This window comes from Marmota flaviventris, chromosome 14 (assembly GCF_047511675.1).
Source record: "Marmota flaviventris isolate mMarFla1 chromosome 14, mMarFla1.hap1, whole genome shotgun sequence".
NCBI classification, from domain to species: Eukaryota; Metazoa; Chordata; class Mammalia; order Rodentia; family Sciuridae; genus Marmota; species Marmota flaviventris.
This window is the reverse complement of record NC_092511.1, coordinates 20,324,963-20,346,783: the sequence shown is the minus strand read 5'-3', so window position 1 is coordinate 20,346,783 and position 21,821 is coordinate 20,324,963. Positions and strand designations below refer to the sequence as shown.

Sequence of the window (21,821 nt, the reverse complement as noted above, 5' to 3'; positions counted from 1 at the left end):
TGTCACCACGCCCAGAGCAATCTCTATTTGCCAGGTAGGATCTCCCCCAGATGACTTTTTGTCAACCTGAATACAAAGATGACACAATCAAATGCTATCATATAATTTAATGTAATATAAAGCATAACCAAATGTCCATTTGTAACATTTGCTAATTTAGTTATACACAAATACTTCAACCAAAGGTATAAAATGTTAATTGGGATATATTGTTTTGTTTTCTTCTCTCATACTTCCCAAAACAATCTTACTCTATCTTTTTAACCGGTTCTTCAACATCAGGGTCTCTATCTTCAGTTTTTCCAAGCACATTAGCTTTCTTTAGATCGAGTACTTTTTAGATGCTCACTCTAATTTATCAGTGAAAAACAATACAATTCACACTCTCCACAAAATTCTACATTTTAAAGAAATTTTTAAAAAGCCTCACTTGCAATCACAAAACATACTGTCAGGGAAAATTACTAAACATATATCAAGTTCCTCTCAACTTTAAAAAACAAATTTGGCCAGGTGACATCCGAGTTTGTGTTTCAGGTAATGTGTTGTTCCCAAACAACACTTTGTTATTAAAATTAAAATAACTCAGAGTGATTTGGAATCGGGGCTCCAGGTTGGAGTCCTGCTCTGCAACCTCATAGATGATCACTGCACCCAGGCAACTTCTGAGATGCAGGTTCTTTGTCTATACCTGGGTCAGCTTCCTACTGGACAGCTATAAAGTCAAGTAGATCATCACTTATGGCGTAGATCTGGTAAAGTGTCCTGATGTGTGTGTTTAATTATTCAGAATGTAGGTGTTCACCTGTTTTCTGTATGGGTAAAAAACATAATGGAGTTGTCTTCATGATTTCATGCTTCTCTATTCAGTTAAATCCTTGATCACAATTCAGAAATACTGCTAGGAAATAAGGCACCGAGGACAACTAGTTTCGTGGCCAAACAAAAAGGAAAAAATAAAACTTTGCAACCTTGGTTGTCTATACTGACGTGACTGGGGCAGTGAGAATACTCTCCATGCCCTCTTGGGGGCCTCAGTGGCATGACTTCAAGCAACCAACAGAGGGTGGTGGTTCTGTGACACAGTAGGAATAGAGATGGGTGGGGGAGAGAGAGAAGGGAAGCACGAGGCAGATTGTAGCTTACTCGCTGGCTTCTATTTCTGATTCTGCTGGATGCTGCCAGGCTGATTCATCTGCATAGCAGGTGGTTGTACTCTATTTTGTCCTGAAATGCATTTCTTGCCTGTACACGTGCACGTGGGGGTGTTTGATATATTGGGATTTTACACACTAAATTGTTTTATTTTTCTGTGGTTCCAGATTGCTTTCTTTTGCATTCTCCATCAGTACATCCGCAGGCTTGGAGAGAAAAAAGGGAACCTGAACCACAATCCAGCGTGCTAAAAGAGCCAGGACCGTCCTTGATATTTGGGGATCCCAGGGCGAGAGTGGAAAAGGAGGTGCATGTGCCAGTATAAATATTCAAAAGGCAGAGAGCGAGCTAATGAATTGTGACACAGAGTATATTCTATCCTTTGACAAATAAATCCTTATAATGATCGAGAGGGCAAGGCTTGCATCTAGAATTTTTTGGGGGGAGTCTTCAAAATTCTGAGCTATAATGAAGGGGAAGTTGGCCTCAGCCTCTATGCCTGCTCCACCCAGCCCTCACTTTCCACCCCAGATTCGCCCTGCAGCCCACAGGTCTAAGCTCTGCCTGATCCTGCAAAATGCTGCCTCCGGGCTTAGTGTGCACACACTCGTGGTCCGGGTCCCTGGAGGAGAGATTCACGTTTGTGCAGGCCCTAGAAGGGCTCAGGACCTTGGTCAGGGAATTGCAGGGATCCCAGTGGCCTGGGAGTGGGCTGTGGGGGTCTGGGCAGGCATGGCTCTTGAGCCCCGGGAGGAAGGGGAACAAATTGTCAGAAGGTCCAAGCAGCGTCCTTGAGAGTTCAGCACCTGGGGCAGAGTCCCTTCTTTCCTGGGTCTAGGAGTTCTGGAGGGAGTGTGGGACACTGGGTGGGTCTTGATTCTCCACAAATCATTGAGATCCAAGAACAGCCATGTGCCCGCTTTGCACCTCAGCCCCCAGGGTGCAGAGAGGGTCAGCACACTCTCCCAGCTGGAGGCTTGGGAGCCCAGCCTGGAGCCTGGCTGCACAGTGCTTGTCTTCTCTCAGATAAGTCACACAGAGCTGGCTTTTAAAATATGTGCAGTTCTGACCCCTGGATGAATGCTGCAGGCTCTGTCTCCACAGGAATATGATATCACGGATGTGACAGACCATTTCAGTGTCAGCCCCACAGCCGACCTGAGATCATCCGTGGAGCACGGCCCAGCTCTGGTCCTGAGGCTTTCAAAAGCATTGTGTTTAAAACCATGCAACTGTGTATGTGGGGGAAAGGGGCTGGGGATGCACTCAGTGGTACAGGGTATGCTCAGTGTGCACCAGGCCCTGAGCTGGATCCCAGCACACAGAAAAAAATTTAAAATGAAATTAAAAAAAAAAAAAAAAAAAAAACATCTGAACCCTCCACCCTGATGCTTAAAACAAAACAAAAAAGAAATGAAATAATTCTGATGAAGCTCTCCATCCTATTCCCACCCCTACTTCTCTGAGGTTGATGTAAATTCCTTCCATTTATGTTTTTATGCTTTTACTATTCTTTTTTTTAAAGAATGTACACGAAAGGGCTGCCGGGTGTGGTGGTGCATGCCTCAGCTCAGGAGGCTGAGGCAGGAGGATCATGAGTTCAAAGCCAGCCTCAGCAAAAGTGAGGCCCTAAGCAACCCAGTGAAACCCTGTCTCTAAATAAAATATAAAAAAAGGCTGGGGATGTGGCTCAGTAGCTGAGTGCCCCAGAGTTCAATCTCTGTACCCAAAGAACAAACAAACAAACAAAAGGCATCCTACTGTCTATCTCTTTGCAAGTTGCTTTTTTCTTACTCAATATTTTCTTTATTAAAATTTATTTCATTCCTTTTAATTCATTCAAGATCTGAACATCCCTCCATGAATTTATCTGTTTCTGAGTTCATAGGCACTTAACCTGATATTTGAACATTCTTGTGCACCTATGAGCAGAGCCCACACTCTGCCAGGAGGTGGGGTTGCAGTCTGTGGCGTGCACACTGCCAACTACCCCAGACCCTCCAAGGAGAAGCTGCCTTGCTAGGGCCTCTTGGGGCCTGTGGCTGACCAAAACTGTCCACTCAACAACCCAAGCCCTTATTATTATTTTTTAAATTTAAACTTCTGTCCAGCTAAGTCTTCACCACTATGAAAGTGAGCATGTTTTTGCCCTCATGTAGGACTTCACATGTCTATGAATACCCAGAATATTAAATCTGGGTACTAGGACTGTTTGTTTAACTAACAGTCACAGTACACCATTCTACACATTGGGCAGGGTACAAAACTTAATTTTATTATTTCAAAGGGTTATTCTTTTTTGTTGTTGACATTTATGATGCACTGCTAGGTAAACCTGGATTTGTTTGATACTCAGTATTGCCCGATTTGCTCCTAAAAACACCCAATATACAGAATGGTAATCCAAATGACACAATTTCCAGGCACATACTTAGCAAAGAGCAGGATCTTATATAGAACTCGACCTAGACCTTTCCTAAATGTCATCTTTATGCTTCGGAAGTTCATCAGACCATTGTGGGACACGCAGGTCTCTAGGTCAAGCAGGACTTGCTCAGCAAGTTAGAAAGAAATTTCAGATATTAAGTCTGTTCCTATGTGATTTACTTGCTGACTCACAATATTAGAGAGAACATGTATTGATACTTCCTCTCTTATCAGGGCAGAGATCTCGGATCTTACCATCTTCCATATTGCCACAGAACAAATCGTGCTTTTCTGTTTCCTGTAGCCATGGTTTCCTCCTCCTCCTGCAACCTCCCTTCCCCAGGCCACAATGCGGTTGTCTTACTCCAAGGCCAAGAACCAATGGGTCAAGGCACAAACTTTGTGCTATGCTTTGAGAAAGCAGTTGGGCCAGAACCACTCACTCGGTGGGATTCTCTTCCACTGGAGGAGGGGAGGGGCTTTCTGAGCACATTTTCGTACAGGTGCATGGTAAAGGAGTGTGTGTGGAGGAGATGACTGGAATCAGAAAAGCAGGGTCTGCTACTATCCAGATGCATGGATTAAGGGCAACTCGATCTTTAAAGGGGGATACTGCACTGAGAATCAAATGACAAGTATTTAGATTTGCCATGGTTTGGATATAGTTTGAGTTCAGGTGTTGAAATTTAATCTCCATTGTGAGGTTATTAAGATGAAAACTTAATCTTATTATAGTGATCAAATGTGGAGACTTTGGGAGGAGATTAGGATTACCTAGAGTCTTCAGGGTGGAGCCCCCGATTAAATTCTGATGGCTTTATAAGAAGGGAGGAACCAGAGGATATGCAGACTCATACTCATATTCTCTCTCTCTTGCTATGTGATGCTCTTCCCTGTCTCAGGACTCTGCCAGCAAGAAGGCCATCACCAGATGTAGTCCCTCAGCCTGGGACCTCCAAAACAGTGAGTCAAAATAAACCTCTTTTCTTTATAAAGTATGTAGCCTCAGGTATTTCATTACAGCAATAGAAAGCAGATGAATACAGTTATGCTTCATAAACTAGTCAATGAAATGAAAACATGTGCATATCTTAATGTGGTTAGGGAAGCCATCATTTGTTCAGATGGTTCTGTTTCTCTGAGAATTGCTGAACTGTATCTTTTTCTTTTCATATTAAAATTATCTTCTGGTTTTTTTGCTCACATCATCCTTAAATATAAAAGGAGAAGAAAATGTACCAGCTCAGTAGTTTTTCTCTTTCTTGGGGTAACTTCCTTCACCTTTAGCACCTGTCTGCTACTTACTGGTCCTCCAGGAGACCTGGTATTAGCACCATCTTGTCTTGTGACAGAAGTAGCTTCCAGAAAGAGGGGTCAAGCATTATCACCAAGTGAGAAGATACATATAGGGCAGACAGAACCATGCCTGACATGTTGTAAACACCCTTCCCATCCTGAACCACAAGCCCACAGCCAGGCCAGCTTCATGGACCTCGTGTACTCACTTGATTTAATGTTCTGCAGTCGCTCTCTGGAAATTCTTAATTATTTTTTCTTCAAAAAAGGAATTCCCGTCAGGCATGGTGCTGTATGCCTGTAATCCAGGCAACTCAAGAGCCTGAGGCAAGAGGATCACGAGTTCAAGGCCAGCCTCAGCAACTTAGTGAGGCCTAAGCAACTTAGCAAGACTCTGTCTCAAAATAAAAATGAAAAGAGCTAGAGATGTAGCTCAGTGGTTTCAACCCCTGGGTTCAACCCCCAGTTAAACAAACAAACAAACAAACACCAAACCAAAAAAGCAGTTCCACATTTCCCTTGTGCACAGGCCCTGCAAATAGTCGTTCCTTCCACCAGCTCACCATTTACACGGGCTGACACAGTGACCAGGGCAACTCATCAGCACACACTGGGGCTGCGAACATTCAATCATTTCTCTAATTAGGTTGCTGGGATGCTGACCCCTGCTCCACCTTCTTTGAGCCCCCCCCCATATATATGTAATTGATGGACCTTTATATTACTTATTTATTTATATGCAGTGCTAAGAATCAAACACAGTGCCTCACACAAGCTAGGCAAGTGCTCTACCACTGAGCCACAACCCCAGCCCTCTCCCACCCTCTTTTATCAAATGCCTCCCTAAGCTTCTTCTAGGGCACCCAAGTACTGCATCCTCAGTTTCTCAAGGCCACTCTCACTGTCCCCTCTGGCCACCTACAGCTCTCAAGTCTTATCTTGAGTGATAATTAGCAGCCTGTTGAGTTTATCCAGCAGCTGATGGGTTTTCTCTAACTTGCGTATTAACAAGCTGATTGCTCTTCTGAACTTCCTCTTATTCTCCACTCCTACCTTCTGGGGCCACAGTCTCTACCATATCTTCTAGGGAAGGTCTCACACCTCCTGACTTCTTAGTGTGGTCACTCTAAGCATTACCAGGTCTAAAACTCACACTTTATTCTTTCAACTGTCTTTGGGGTAAACAGACAGCATTCAATCCACAACATACTTTAGTAAAGTCACATTTTCCCATACTTAACTGGACTGCTATTTAAAACACATTAGTGCTATGGGAAGCAAACTAGGCTAGTGACATGAATGAGACTGTCAGGCAGGTAGACCTAGGTTTAAATCCTAGCTCCATCACTTATTAACAGTAAGACTTTAAGCAAGTTACTTAATCACTTTGAGTTCCATTTTACAAATGGGGATAATAACATATTCCTTGAGGGGGTTCTATGAGAACCTAATGAGACAATGCATGGAAAGCACCCAGCCTGGTGCCTGCACATAGTAGGAGCCCAGTAAACTGTGGTGATTGTTGACAATAGCATAACTGGTAGGCAGCACTAACGCACACACTGTGCGCCCCTGCACTGAGTACCAGGTGCTCTGGAAGAAGTGAGAAATGTAAGCTTAGAGTCCAACTCACAAACAGGACAGGAAAGCAGTTAATTTTTTAATAAAAATCACTTCTGAATACTATGAGAGTACAAGATAATATTCCTCAGTAATGATGGAGAACATCAAGTTCAAAAGAAAACCAGAGGAAGGAAAGACCACATTAGGACCAGAAGGCTGTGAGCCATAAGGTGAGCATGACATCCAGGTCAGGAAGCGATGTGGCACAGTCAAGGACACAGCCAGTGGACAAAGAATGGACCTGCTTGGTTTGGGCTGAGGCAAATCTGATTAAGACCAAGTCGGTAGACTTTGATTAACCTGGATTCCATCCAATCCACAAGTTTGTCAACTTGTAAGTATAGTAATGAGGGAGTTCAGGAAGTGTGGGCCGAGGAGTTCATGTGCTGGGAGGACCCTGGCCACACTCCCATTCTGGGACACCTCCTTTCCCGGGGATGGCCTTCTCATGGACCTCAGGTTTCCAGGCAGAGGAAGACCATGGAAATCAGACTTAAGAACATTACTCTGGCTGTGGGTGCAAGTTTAATGGCAGCGTTGGGATGACAGACCTGAATTTGGGGACTGAGACAGAAGGGGCATATTTCCTGGAAGAAGCAAGTTTTGGTAACAGAGGAGGAGGTGAAAATAAATAAGGGGGTAGGAGTTTTCACAGTGTCTGAAAAACAGTCTCACAAGAGGAAGATCAAATTTAGCGGGTGGGCAGTTTTTAGATATATTGAGATATGAGCTCATTAAGAGACCTCAAGTAGAGATGAAAAGAACTAATAACTAGTACCATCACTGAGCACCTACTCTGTGTGTTTACTTCTTATAGTTCCTTATGAAATGGATGCCCTTACTCCCCTTGATCAGACAGGGAACTGAGGGTTGACATTCATATGGATTAGGCTGGGAGATTTCTTCCCATCCATTGAGAGAATGTGGATACAGGAGACAGTCACAGGTCACATGGAAGAGAGCTGAGAACTAGGCTTCTCAGCAAAATAGGAAGTTAGGCGACTTGAATGCAGGAGAGAGACTGTTAGTGAAGAGGAAGGGGATGAGAGGGAGGGGAAGGGAGAGGATAAGGGCAGGTGATGGGGCGGGATGGAAATGATCAAAATATGTTACGGGCATGCACAAAAATGCCACTATTGAATGAAAGGAAAGCCACTATTCTGTATAATTAATATGCACTGACACAAAAAAAGAAGCAAAATAGGAAAGAAGCCAAATTCCTGAAGGGAAGGTTTTGGGCAACCAGGAGTATTGGTGTGAGTCAAGATGAAGTGTAGGACAACCACATGGAAAATGCCCTGCACAGTTAATAAGAGGGGAAGTCACAGCGCTTGGCTCAAGCCAAGATGGTATGCTGTGGCTTATGAAATGGATGCTGAGGAGCTGAGGCATAAGGAGCTGAGGCAGAACTAGGCTGGGATAGCTGAGAGCAGGGGTGGCCAATAAAGGGGTCCTGGTAGAAGCCCAGCACAGTTCCAGAATGGGGAGGGGTCCCAAGGCAGGCTGAGTTTGGTGGGGGCTGAGGGCTGAAAATAATATTTGCACTCTCGAGTTTGCTAGAAATGCAATTCAATTCTGTGATCGTGGGTGGGGGCGGGAGGTGATGGCGGGAGAAGCTGGGAAGTTTGGAGGCTGTCTGTTATGGATTAGATAGAACGTGTCCCCCAAAGACTCATGTTTTGAGGGCTTGGTTCCTGATTCAGCAAAGCTCAGAGGTGAGGCTGTAGGGAAGTAAATGGAGGCCTCTGACTTCACAGTGGGTTAATCCATTGAAAGCCACATGGACTACTGGGAGGTAGTGGAAATTGTAGGCAGGGGACATGGTTGGACGGTGTAGGTCACTGGGTGCATGGAGACTATACCTGTTCCTAGCCCATCCTTCTCTGTCTCTTCCTGTTTCCTGGCTGCCATGAGCTGCGCAGCTTTCCCCCACCATGGCCCTCCACCATGATGTTCTGCCTCAACTCAGTCCCAAAACAATGGGGTTGGTCAACCATGGACTGAAACCTCTGAAACCAGGAGCCAAAACAAATCTTTCCCTCTCTACGTTGTTTTTCTCAGGTAGTTGTCACCACCATGAAAAGGTGACCGGCAGACCTGGAGTGCAGTCCTGGCTTAATTACTCAGGTACCCTCTGTCTTGGGCTAGGAAGCCCTTGATGGAGTGATTGGGGGTGCCGTCTCTGGAAGTGGAGCAGGCCATGATGGAGAGGATCCCAGTGGTGGGAGTGTTCAGTTTGAGGGTCTTTTGAAGTGCATGGAGGTGTCTAGGCTGTAGCAATAAACATGGGAATCATTAGCAACAGATCCCCCGAGAAGTGGCTGAGGAGAAGACCATCTGGTAAGGGTCAAGATGAAGACAAGACCAGGAGGGAGAATGGGAAGGGATCTCCAAGAGGAAGCCCAGGCTGGCACAGGGTTATGGAAGTCAAGCTACCTTCTTGCCAAGGTACAGAGACTCCCTGTGCTCACGAGCTTTAAGAAGAGGGGAACTCGGAGGTCAAGATGCAGCACCTTCCTGGGACCCCTGAGCCTTCACTTTTCACATATAAGCAGACCAGGGCCCCTTCTCTGTGTTAAGGACAATGAGTACATCTACTCAGGAAGGCCTGCTTAACAGGTAGACTCCAGGTGCGTACCACACTACCTGCAACAGCCGTGGCTGCCAAGTAAGAGAAAGCTCTGTGAGGCTGTGTGAAACCCCCTACCTCCTCCAAACAGCCTTGCCAACAAGGAGCAGGCTCGATGGCTGCGCTGTGGAGCAGCCGGACCTACATGGTCAGGAGGCTGCCTCTCCCTTCTGCCACAAGTTCCTCTACACAGACAGTTGGCTCTCTCCACCGCACAGGCAGCAGGGCTGGCAGCAGAAACACTGGCTGGAGCCTGGAAAGATCACTACAGAGAACCCCACAGGGAAAGATGGCTCCAAGGCCTGGGAACCAACTCTGAGGGTTCCCAGGCAGCAGGTGGATACTCTCCAAAGGATGCTTTCAGATGAATTAGACCCAGAGAGAATCTCCAGAGATTTGCAAAACCAGCCCAAGGCCCTGTCCCTTCTGTCACATGCATGGAGCATTCCAGGAATGCAGGGTCAGTGCAGTAAAATACTTGCCCCTTTTAACCTTCAGACACCATGAGTGGCAGTCACTGCCATCATCTTAGCTTTTTAGTGATCAGTCTGAGATCCAGGTATTTTTACTCTAAGCCTCACACTCTCCTGTGATACTGAGTCTGATCCAGTAGCTAAGCACTGAGCCTCGCAGCCTGCAGCCATCCAGCCCAGCTTCGGAGTCTCCCAGAGGGTATACTTAAAATAGCCACAGATGAGGAAGTGTACACAACAGCTCTGACATTTCCTTTTTTCATTTTGGAAGTAGGAATATAAGGAAATCAATTGGTAGGAGAAATATATAAGCATGCTTGTTTTTATGGTGAGACACGATGGCCATTTCCATGGTGAAGACACACATATCCTTAAACCCCAGAATGAATGAATTTCCAGGCTGTCAGGCCAGCAAGTCCCAGGGGTACAGAAGCAGCCTGCTAGCACAAAGTGATGTCCCTCACCAAAATCATCAGACCAGGAGTTTCTGGGTTTAACCACAGGAAAGGAATTAGCACTTACTAATGGCCTATTATGTGCAGGGTTCTTAATATTTATTATTTGATTCTCAATGACTTTGTAATTTAAAGCAGGGACTCAAACAGATAAATGTACACTCACGTGTCTCAGCATTTAAAACAGCAACGCAAGTATCCATCCATGAATGATTGGGAGAGAAAAATGTAGTCTATGCACACAATGGAATATTATTCAGCCTTGAGAAGGAAGGCAATTCTGACATGTTGTAACATAGATGAGCCTCGGGGACATTATGCTAAGTGAAACAAGACAGTCACAGAAGGATAAATACTATATGATTCCACGTATATGAGGTACTAGAGTCAGATTCATAGATTCAGAAAGTTGAATGGTGAGCCGGGCACAGTGGCACACGCCTGTAATCCCAGCAGCTGGGGGAGGCTGAGGCAGGAGGATCAAGAGTTCAAAGCCTTAGCAAAAGCGAGGCTCTAAGCAACTTAGTGAGACCCTGTCTTTAAATAAAATACAAAATAGGGCTGGGGATGTGGCTCAGTGGTTGAGTGTCCCAAGTTCAATGCCCAGTACTGCAAGCCCACCCCCAACCAAGAAAAAAAAGTTGAATGGTGGTTGTCAGAGGGAAGAGGGAGCAGGAGTTAGTATTTAATGGGTTGGGAGTTCCAGTTGGGGAAGCTGAAACAGCTCTGGACATGGGTGGCGGTGTCAGCTGTACAATAATGTGAATATGCTTAAGCCCAGTGAATGTATGCTTAGACACGATTAAAATGGAAAATTTCATGTTATGAATATTCAACCAACATAAAAATTTTAAAAAAGGACTTTGTAGGGTAGGGATCGCTCTTCTCATTTTACAGACAAGAAAACAGGCACAAAGGAAATGGCACAGCCAGACTGAAAGAGGGTCCACCTGACTTCAGAGCTCCACGTTCCTTTACATTAGGCCACCCCCCTTCTGAGCTTGTGGTACACCTGGCCTGACCAAGGTGTCCCCATCTCCAAGATTTCTTGGTCAAAGAATGGAGAAAAATCCACGTGAGAAGGAACCTAGCTGTAGCTTAGAACCAGAAGAGTAGGTGTGGCTGGGGCTTGAATTATGGGGCTAAAAGTGAGAATTGTACCAACATTTAAAATTATGAAATGAGGAGCTCCAGGCTCCCCTCTAATCCAGAATGATTATCTTCACTGCCGAGCATCCAATTTAAATTCATTGTGTTTAATACAAAGCCCCAGCACCAGAGCAGACTGTCTCCCGACATGCAGTTGCCATGGAGACTGCAGATGATCCTCAAAGGGAGCTGGGTGGCAGAGGGAACCAGGCGAAGGGGCCTGCGGAAGCCATTCTAAAATAGAGCTGCACAGAGAGGTCCTTTGTCACTCAACTCAGCAACAAAGCTCTTTCTGATCCCGTGGTGGGGAAGTTTACGGGCCAGCAGGCCACAGTGATGTTTATTGAGCATCGGGGCTGCCCACAGATGCCACAGAGGAGGGACTCATCAGCAATCTGGAATGAAACACGTGTAACCCCACTTGCTCTCTGTTCCTCATCTGTTTTGGCATTGTCAAGGCCCTTGCCAGTCCCACGGCGAGGTGCTGACAGTGCCATGAAGCTGCTGAGGCAGGCTGCCAGTCCCCCTCCCTGGAAACTGATGTTGAGGAATCGGGGCTGCGAGGCCAGGGGAGGCTGGCAGACCTGCCCTGCACCTATCCGCCCGGTGGGTTATTTCACCTCTGCAACCCAGCTTGCCACCTGTGAGGGAAGGATCATGAGACCTACCTGAGCAGGGCTTCAAGGATCGGAACAAACATAATGGATACAGGAGCACTCTAATCAGTAGGCCCAAGGCACAGGCCTCTGTGCTCAGGTGCAGACGCAAAACAGGGGGAGACAGCAGGCGGGTGGAAGCCAAGGCTTCAGGTCGCATGGGGAGTCACATGCCACCAGGTGCCAGCTGGGGTCTGGAATGCCGAGTCGGCCAGGGACTGAGTGTGCCCCACATTCAGGACACTACATTTCCCACAAGGAAGGAAAAATCTACTCTTTGATGGCCACTGAGTCTAGGGCACAGAGAAGCAGAGCCAGAGCACTCTCCTGAACACAAGTCCTGGCTTGTGCTAAGCCTGACAAAACGGAGTCAAGACAGTAAACCCAAAAAGGAAAGCTACAGCCCAGTCCCCGTGAGAAGAATGGAACCGAAAAGAACAGAAACCTGACACGGCAGATGGTGGCAATGGCACTGTGGTTAGAATTTCAGTCCATGAAAAGTTTTATCCCAATCTTGTCTGCTTGGGACACCCCCGTTTATCACTACTCTCCACTGACCCTAAGGCAAAGAGGGTATGGAACCAACTGTCCCCAATGATGTCATCACACTGCACTTTAAGATGTGGATTATGTATCTATAATATCTATAATCATATCATAGATTTTTTTTTCTCCAAGTAACTTGAGAAAGTTTTTACTCTTAGCCAACTGAAAGGGACCATGCTAATGACTGAGAATGTTTATCAGGTGCCTGGTTCATGAGCTCTGTTCACAGTTTTTGATTTAGAGCCTGCACTAAAAATGGTTGTTTCCAAGGACAATGATTAGCTAAACCAACTTTGAAATCGAAGAACAAAGTTGGAGAACTTACACTACCTGCTTTCAAGACTTACTGTACAGCTACAATAATCAAGTGCAGTACTGCTGTACAAAGATAGATAAATAGATCCACAGAAGAGAAAAGAGATTCCGGAAACAGGCCTACATGTATATGGTCAACTGATTTTTGACAAGGGATAATATTTTCAACAAATGGTGTTGGGACAATTGGATAGTCTTATGCAAAAAAAATTAGGAACCTCAACCCTTCCTACATGCTTTACATAAATTAAGATGCTTACATGCATAAACTTAAATGCATTGTAGACCTAACCATAAGAAAACTACTATGGTTTTCATGTATCCCTCGAAAGTTCCAGTGTTAAAACTTAATCTCTAACTTCATGTTGATGGTTTTGGAAGTGGGCTTTTGGGAAATAACTAGGATTAGATGAAGTCATGAGGGTGGGCTGGATCCATAAGAAGAGGAAGGAAGACCAGAGCTAGCACCCTTGCACTTCTTGCCCATATGATGCTCTCTGCTTTGCCATGATGCAGCAAGAAGGCCCTCACCAGATGCTGGTGCATGTTCTTGGACTGGCCAGTCTCCAGAACCGTGGGCCAAATAAATCTCTATTCTTCATAAATTACCCAGTTTGTGATATTTAGTTATAGCAACAGAAAATGGACTAAGACAGAAAATACAGGGAAAAATTTTAAGTGACTTCAGATATCATAAAAAAATTTGATTATAACACAAAAAGCATGAACTATAAAAGAAAAAAAAACAATAAATTACACTGCAAAATTTAAAAATTTATACTTCAAAAGATACTGTTAAGAAAATGAAAAGGTTAAATAAGAGACTGGAAGAAATTATTTGCAAAACATATAATCAACAAAGGACTTATAACCAGACTATATATCTTACAATTAGATAAAAAGAAGACCAGCAACTCAATTAAAACATGGGCAAAAAGCGTGAACAGACACTTCACCAAAGACACAGAGATGAACAAGCACATAAAAATACTCAATGTTAGTGATGAGGGAAATGCAAATTAAAAGCACAATGGGATACCACTTCACACCCACTTGAGACTAAGATGGAAAAGACTGAGCATAACAAGACAGCAGAGATGCTGAGTAACTACCACTAGGAATATCCACTGTTGCAACCGCTTTGGAAACCAGTATGGAAATTTCTTAAAAAGCTAAACATAATTCAGCAACTGAGACATTCCACTTCTAGATAATTGCCCAAGTGCAATGACAGCTTATGTCCACATACACGTGTACATAAGCATTCAGAGAAGCTTTAGCCCCAGACTTACTAATGCTTGAGGGAAAGAAATCAGATCAAAAAAGGAATACACACTGTATCGTTCATTCCATTTACACAAAACTTCTAGGAAATGCAAACTAATCTATAGTGACAGAAAACAGATTAGTGAAAAATGATAATAAAACAGAAGGAAAGCCAAAAGAAAAGAAAGAAAAAATAAAAAACACATCAGGGATTACCTGGGACAGGAGCAGGGTTGGAAGGAGAGACGATTACAAGGACATAAAGAAACTGGGGTTGGGGGAGATGGATGTATTTATTATATTAATTGTGATGACTTCATGGTGTATACATACGTCAAAATGTATTAAACTTTACAATGTAAAATGTGCAACTTATTGTACATCAGTGATACTTCAATCAAGTTTTTTTTTTTTTTTTAAGTAAGGTGTATATTAAAAAAGAAAAAGAGTGGTTTCCCAAGTTATTGATTTCTGACCTCTCTCTCTCTCTATTTGGTACTGGGAATTGAACTCAGGGGCACTCGACCACTGAGCCACATCCCCAGCCCTATTTTTGTATTTTATTTAGAGAAGGTCTCACTGAGTTGCTTAGCACCTTGCTTTTGCTGAGGCTGGCTTTGAATGCGTGATCCCTCTGCCTCAGCCTCCCAAGCCGCTGGGATTATAGGCATGCGCCTTGCTATGACCTCTTACTTTCTCTACATATTCTTTTCTAGAGCTCACCACCTTGTATCAATTTTATTTTCACATATTAATTGAGAGTGCTCTGGAGAGTTTGAATCAAATAGGAAAGTTATTTCTGGATCAGGGGTTGGATTAATTCATCTCTAATAGTACTTCTAAATCTAAAATGGGTGCATAAATGTGCAAGTGAGAGGATGTCTGAATGAGAGATGTGGAATGAGAGGAAAACACTGGTCAGCGAGAAAGCTCTCAACTATTGTTGGCCCTTTGTTTTATCTTCATATAGTCATTAAGTATAGATTTTGTTTTAATTAATGAGAAATAAAAAAGGATCAGAAGGAGAGAAAAACACAGTTGGCTGCAGTGATAACTCAAGGGAAGGAGGAGGCTGAAACCACCCAGGGGAGAGGGAACAGCTACACTCAGGTCCACCTGGTACGAACCATTCTAAGACATGTACCTCGGGTTCAACACAGAAATATGGCAACTTAGAAAAGTTTGGGAGAAAAGATACTTTCAACTGAGATTTTTTGAAATTTTCCATAAGGTCACATTCAGAAAAAAATTTTTGAAACCCTAAAAAATATGTAATCATGGGCTGGGGTTGTGGCTCAATGGTAGAGCACTTGCCTAGCACATGTAAGGCACTGAGTTTGATCCTCAGCACCACATAAAAATAAATAAATTAAATAAAGTTATTGTGTCCATCTACAACTAAAAAAAGTAGGAATTTAAGAAAAGGGAAAAGAAAAAGAAAAATACATAATTCATATGCAATATGTATCACGGAAGTGCACATACAGCACATGATATCTTTTCTTCTTCCCTTTTTCTTTTTAGACTCAAGGATGAGAGCAAAATGCAGGTTTCTTGTCCTAGGTATGAATGGTTTCCAAGATGCATACAGGTGTTTCTATTCTGAACTCAAGATTTTAAAAATTCAAAGATCTCTGTATGTCGATAGATACTTTGCAAATACTCTTTGTTCTGGGAACTGAGGAGCTGCTTTGTCACCACAGGAGGTTATTTCCACTATAAATGCAAAAGTTGATAAAAGAGCTAGATCTGCCAGGAAGGATCAACCTGGCTTACATTCTGGGCAGCCAATTAACGCACAGGTAGGAGGAGAGTTGCCAGCGAGGTTTTGTTAAGCAAGATAAGTGGTTTGAAGTGGACGTCTTTAAATGCCAGCAAAATTTATAACCAGCTCCGTCTGCTTTTAGGAGAAAGAGAAAACAGAGAACATTAGAATTTCTCACCATTACTAATAGGTTCCATTTGAAATCTAATACACAGAGTTGACCCTAACGGTAGAAATGGAATCCAATTTTTCAGCTACTATTTGATGCTTAACAGTTTAATATGTATGCTCGGGAGGAAACTGCACAAATGGCTTTTTAAGGGGTCTGTCTTTGATCAATATGATCCATTTATTTATTTTTAAAAATTCATATAATGCTTAGTAAGTACTAAGTACTAGTTTGAATTCTCTACAAATAGCGGCTCAACGAATCCACAGAAAGTGCAGTTATAGTCTACATTTTCCAGATAAGGAAATGGAGGTCCGGGAGACATTAACTTGCCCATATCACACACCTAATTAAGTGGAGCTGAAATTCAGTTCCGGCAGCCTGTCCAGGGCTCTGTTCTAACCATCAGGCTGAGCTGACAGCGAATGCATGGATGTCTACCATATGCACATACTATACCATCTGTGTGTCTGTGGGGACTCACAGGTTCCATATAAATCGTGGTCTCGGCCCCTTGGAGTCTTCACCCTCACCTAGAGACAAACTTAACATGGGAATCAATCTGAAAGCCCCGGGATGACACATGGACTTCAGCTGGTGAGAAGCAAGATGCTAGGGCTGAATCTGCCAAAGTGCAACAAGGGTGACTGAGCTTGGAAGGAGGGGTTCTGTGGACAGGTGGGGAGGGGATGCTCACAGGGGCAGGCTAAGAAAACCATCTCCCTGATGTACCGGCACAGGCAGAGAGCAGCTGGCTGTGAGGGATGCCTGGCCAGGACAAAGTCAGATCAGGAGCTGCCCAGGGTGAGGGTCCAGAAATTCAAACTTGATGTCTTAGATAACAGAGAACCATTGCAGGTGCTCAGGTGGGGACATGGTACAAAGCAGAGAGAGCTGTGAGGTGACAGTAGCTAAGGTGATTTTTTATTTTAAAAATGGAATCTTAAACAGATTTAAGTAGTTAAAGCAAAATTGGTGAGCAGAGGTATATCAGGGCAAAATGTCTATAGGGTGGCCATGTTAGTACATGTGGCCCCTGGTGGCAGAAAGGGCTTCTAAGATGACTCCCATGACGGCCACCTCTACAGTCCTTCCTGTTGAGTGAGGAAGGGACCCAGTGAATAAGATGTGAAACCCAACCCATGAAAAGGTCATATTCTGTGGCAGTGATTTCAAATAAGGGAGCTGACCCTCAGTGGGCCTAAACTAGTCATGGGAGCTCACACAGGGAAGGGGCTCTTCATTTTTTAAATTTTTTTAAAAAATATTTATTTTTTAGTCTTAGGTCTCCCGACACAATATCTTTATTTTATTTTTATGTGGTGCTAAGAATCGAACCAAGTGCCTCACGCATGCTAGGTGAGCGCACTACCACTTGAGACACATCCCCAGCCTGGAGGGGCTCTTCTTGCTGAGAGAGATTCCAGCCAGGGGCTTGATGTGGGAGAGGGATTCAGGGTGAGAGCATCAGGTGATGGCTTTATGATGGAGGTGGCACATGGCATGGCCTGCTGGCCTTCTCTAGGAGCTGAGATCTGTTCTTGACTGACAGCCAGCAAGGAAATGGGGGATCTCAGGCCCTGAACTTCACCACCACACAAGCTTGGGAGGGGACCCTGAACTCTGGATGAGAATGAAGCCCAGTGATACCCAGATGTCCCATGTGGGGACAGCGAACTGAGTCACACCATGCCCAGACTTCAGACTACAGAACTATGAGCTAATAAATGGGTATTTTAAATAGCTAAATTTTCAGTATTTAGTTATACAGAAGAAAACTAACACACCCCTTGCAAGTGGACTAGACAAACACAGGGAAGGGTAGACGGGACGTCCCCCTTGGGGAGGGAAAGCCAAGTCATGAAGCACTCATAGCACTCTCTGGTGGACTGTGGGTGACTCAGAGAAGAAAGTGATCCTAACCAGCACAGCCAGTGGCAGAGGGGTAGGGTGAGCAGAAAGGATGTGATAGCAGCTGAACCGGGAAAACAAGCTGGGAGGTGAGGACAAATGTCCAGAGAAGACCCACCAGGGTGTACGGCCAGGGATCCAGGCAGCATGGGCACTCAGACGTCTATCTCTATGACTGTACAACCCCTGGCACAGACTAAATAGAGGTTGTCTCTGGCCCTCCAGGAAGTGGGCCAACCCCAGTCAATCTTCCACTTGATGACACCTCTACCACTGCCAACTTCTCTTCTCACCATGATGAACCCATGGGGTATGGATATGCCAGTGACACTTAGCAAGTATAAGGGATCTAGACCCTAGGCTGGGGTTTGGGTCTTGGAATGTGAATGATCAATTTTACTGTGAAGTCAAAGTGGGCAGATCTTTTCTCAAGAAACTCAAGAAACTGGAAGAAAGGCCTGGGGTGGAAGTAGGCAGACCCCAATATTTATTTTATGTGTATTCTGCATCAAGCACTCTGAAGTATTTGTCACACACCACCTCTTTAACCCTCACAATCACCATTTATAAATAGTCCTGTTCTGAGGCACCAACTGTGATGTTAGCCCTGCAGGGGGAAATGCTGCTTCTCAAAGCCACCATCTTGGGTGGGCAAGCAGTTTGTCAGCTTCTGCCTGAGAGGTCTCAGTTTCTTGACACCCTCATCTGGTCCAGGCAAGTTTAGAGTCATATTGGGTGAAGGAAAGTATTTGTATACAGCCAGCCAAGAGGTCACAGGCTGTCTAATGGAATGACTATCCAGTCAATTCTGGGGTTTCAGAAGACCCTGAATGGATTGGTGAAAGAATTAGTCTTATACTGAGAAACCTGCATTCAGGTCCAGCTGTCTTTGGGACTGGGGGCAATGCATTCATTTTCTCTGGGCCTCCTATCAATGGGAGGATGGGTTCATGATTTCTTTCTTTTTATAAAATATTTATTTTTTGGTTAGACACAATACCTTTTTTTAAAATTTATTAAAATTAAATAATTTTAATTATTTAATCCCCAGGCAGCATGGGCACTCAGATGTCTATCTCTATGACTGTACAACCCCTGGCACAGACTAAATAGAGGTTGTCTCTGGCCCTCCAGGAAGTGGGCCAACCCCAGTCAATCTTCCACTTGAAGACACCTCTACCACTGCCAACTTCTCTCACCATGATGAACCCAAGGGGTATGGATAGAAGGGCAAACGTCATGCCAGGGACACTTAGCAAGCCTAAGGGATCTAGGCCCTAGGCTGGGGTTTGGGTCTTGGAATGTGAATGAAAAGAGAGAAGCAAATAAGACAGGCAAAGGTCAGGCAAGGCCTATACTTTCAAAGGAGATTCAGGTGTCAGTCTTGGCATATAAGGTGAGGATCAGATGGGCACCATAGTACAGCCAGGTTGTTGGGCCATTCCAAACACCAAGAAATCTTCTGAATGATCTTCTGGCCAGTGATCAGAATCACCAGGGATGCTTTAAAAAATACTTATGGGGGAGGAGGCAGGCCTAGAGACATGGATTTAATTGGTCTGGGCTGGGACCTGACACTGACATCTGTTAAAAATCCCCCAAGTGGTTCTAATGTAATTTGCTTCCAAGGGTTGAAAACCATTGGCCTAACTGTGGTTCTTAAAATATTTTTGGAGGAGAGGGAGGCAGGGAATGGATGCAGAATTTTTTTTCAGTTGTCTATGGCTGCTCCTTCTCTACCGGCTTAGTGAAGGGGCTAGTGCCTCTAGCTGAAAGGACTGATTCTGTATTTCCACCTGGCCATGAGAACCCCTGGTCGAGAGCCCATATGAACATTCTTTGTGATGCAATATTAAATATGTACGAAAGAATAAATGTTAACTTCTATGTAGGTCAAGTCCCTACAACCTGACTGTAATCCCAGACCTTTACCAACACAGGTGGGTCACTGGATCCCCTCAGTACCCCTCTCCTTGCCTCCCCACAGTTTCTTTCTAGAATAGAGTCTGTATTATCAGGTCCTGGCACCTCCTGGTAAACACTGCTTCTGGCCTTGGAGGATGAGGCTTGCAGGTTAGAGGGGAAGTCCAGGGAGGTGGTGCCTGGGGCAGGGCGGACGATCAAGTGACCAGGCTGTGAGCAGGGGAGCCAGGCAGAGCCTGTCGCAGCCTCAGAGGCTTCTGTGGTGTGGAAGGCATTTGCTACAGTGCTGGAGAGAAATCTCTTCAGGCTGAGTACAATGGAGACCCAGATGTTCTGAGCAAAGCCAGGCTCTCAACTGTTTTGTTTTTCCAGCCCTGGCTGCTGCTGCCAAATCCACAGTAGGCAAAAGCTGAGGGGGTGTGCAAGGCTCAAGACCCGGAGGATCTGTCTGATAAGCACAAAAAGATGCAATGTGATCCCTCCATCTCTCTTGGCTAATCGTTCAGTGAGCTCTTCCTTGGGATCATTTTTTCTATTATAATAATATGCTTCAAGTGAGCCAGACTTCCTTGGTGTGAGCTGAACAGGTCGGTGGCGGTCTATCAGGGCACATGGCCTCTGCACAAGTACCAAGGTGGAGTGAATAATTAAACCCACACGTCCCTGTCAGCAAGTGTTCTAACAGGAGAGCATTTTCTCATCCCAGGAGATTTTTAGGAATCAGAGGAAATGGGAAGACAAAATATTGAGCAGTAGGAGCAGCCATGTGGGAGTGGACGGAAGGAAGGTGCAAGGGCAGGAATCCTTCTTGGGAGGCCTGAGGAGGACCCTGGGCAGGTCTACTAAAGGGGTCCAGGAGGCTGGCTCAGGGGCTGGGCAACAGGAAGGCTGGGGCATAAAGACACATGCAATCTTGCTGAGGGGATGGATATAATAAAGAGTCTGTTTAGGTGACACCACCAATCAGGTGGCTTGGTGGGGGTGGTCTATGGTCTAAATTCAGCACAACTGGTGCCTGATATGAAGGCAGCCTGAACCTGAGGAAACTGGAAGGTCTGGAGCCTTTAATCACACAGGGTCCTTCAGATGTTTTCTGGAGGAAGCCAACCCCAGTAACAGTGGAGAAGCCTGTAAAAGATCAAGAGTTACCCTCCATTTTGCACAAAGATTCGTGTGCAGAGCTCTTCTTTGGCTCTGAAGAGCTGAAGGCTCTCAGGGGAAAACCTGTAACTCCTGGCTAATGAGGCTCTGGCAGATGACAATGTGGAAAATAAGACTGAGAGGGCCAGGCTGCCCTCCATGAGGCTGGTAGACAGCATAGGGACAGCGTGGCATCTGGCCCTGAACTAAAGGTCCCCCAAAGCAGGAACACTAACCATTTTTTGGTACAAGGCCTGAGCATACCACCCCAGTATAGACTGGTGTCACTCACTATCAGAGGCATTCAATGTGTAATACTGTGGCCTCTCTTTCACACTGCGGGGAACATACATTGTCACAGTTTGGAAAACTGTTTGGCAGTATCCACTGAAGCTGAACATTTTGTGTCATATTTTGACCTGTTAATTCCACTCCTAGGAATATGCCCAACAAATTGTGCACATACATGTTTGCCAAAAGATGTATACAAAATGTTCATAGCACGATGACTTAACCTCAAATCAGCAAGGACCTAAATGCCCAGTGACAACAGAATGGGTAAGTACATGTAGTCTGTCACACAGTGGAATACTACAGAGCAACGAGAGTGAAAGAACCACAAACAACACACACACACAACAATATGGGTGAATCTGAGCAAAAGAAGTCATTGCAAAGGCACACCTGGCTTGATTTCATTCACATAAAATAATGATACTCCAAACCAATCTGTAATGAATGTACTAAAAATCCCTGGCTCCTACAATTTAGATGGGTGTATATGATATGTGAATTAGATTTCAAGTTCTTATTTTCAAAAACTTTATGGTATTTAAAAAATATTATAGTATTCTGATTATAGTTAGAACAGTGGTCACCCTTGGTGGGGACCAGTGACTGGAAGGGGCTTCTGGATGCTAATA

General features: G+C 44.7%; 1 protein-coding gene across 1 annotated transcript in view; it reads right to left on the bottom strand.

Moving 5' to 3' along the window:
- The window catches only part of Dpysl5 (dihydropyrimidinase like 5), a 79,350-nt gene that overhangs the window by 20,608 nt on the left and 36,921 nt on the right, over positions 1–21,821 (bottom strand). The gene's annotated exons all lie outside the window — the stretch shown is intronic.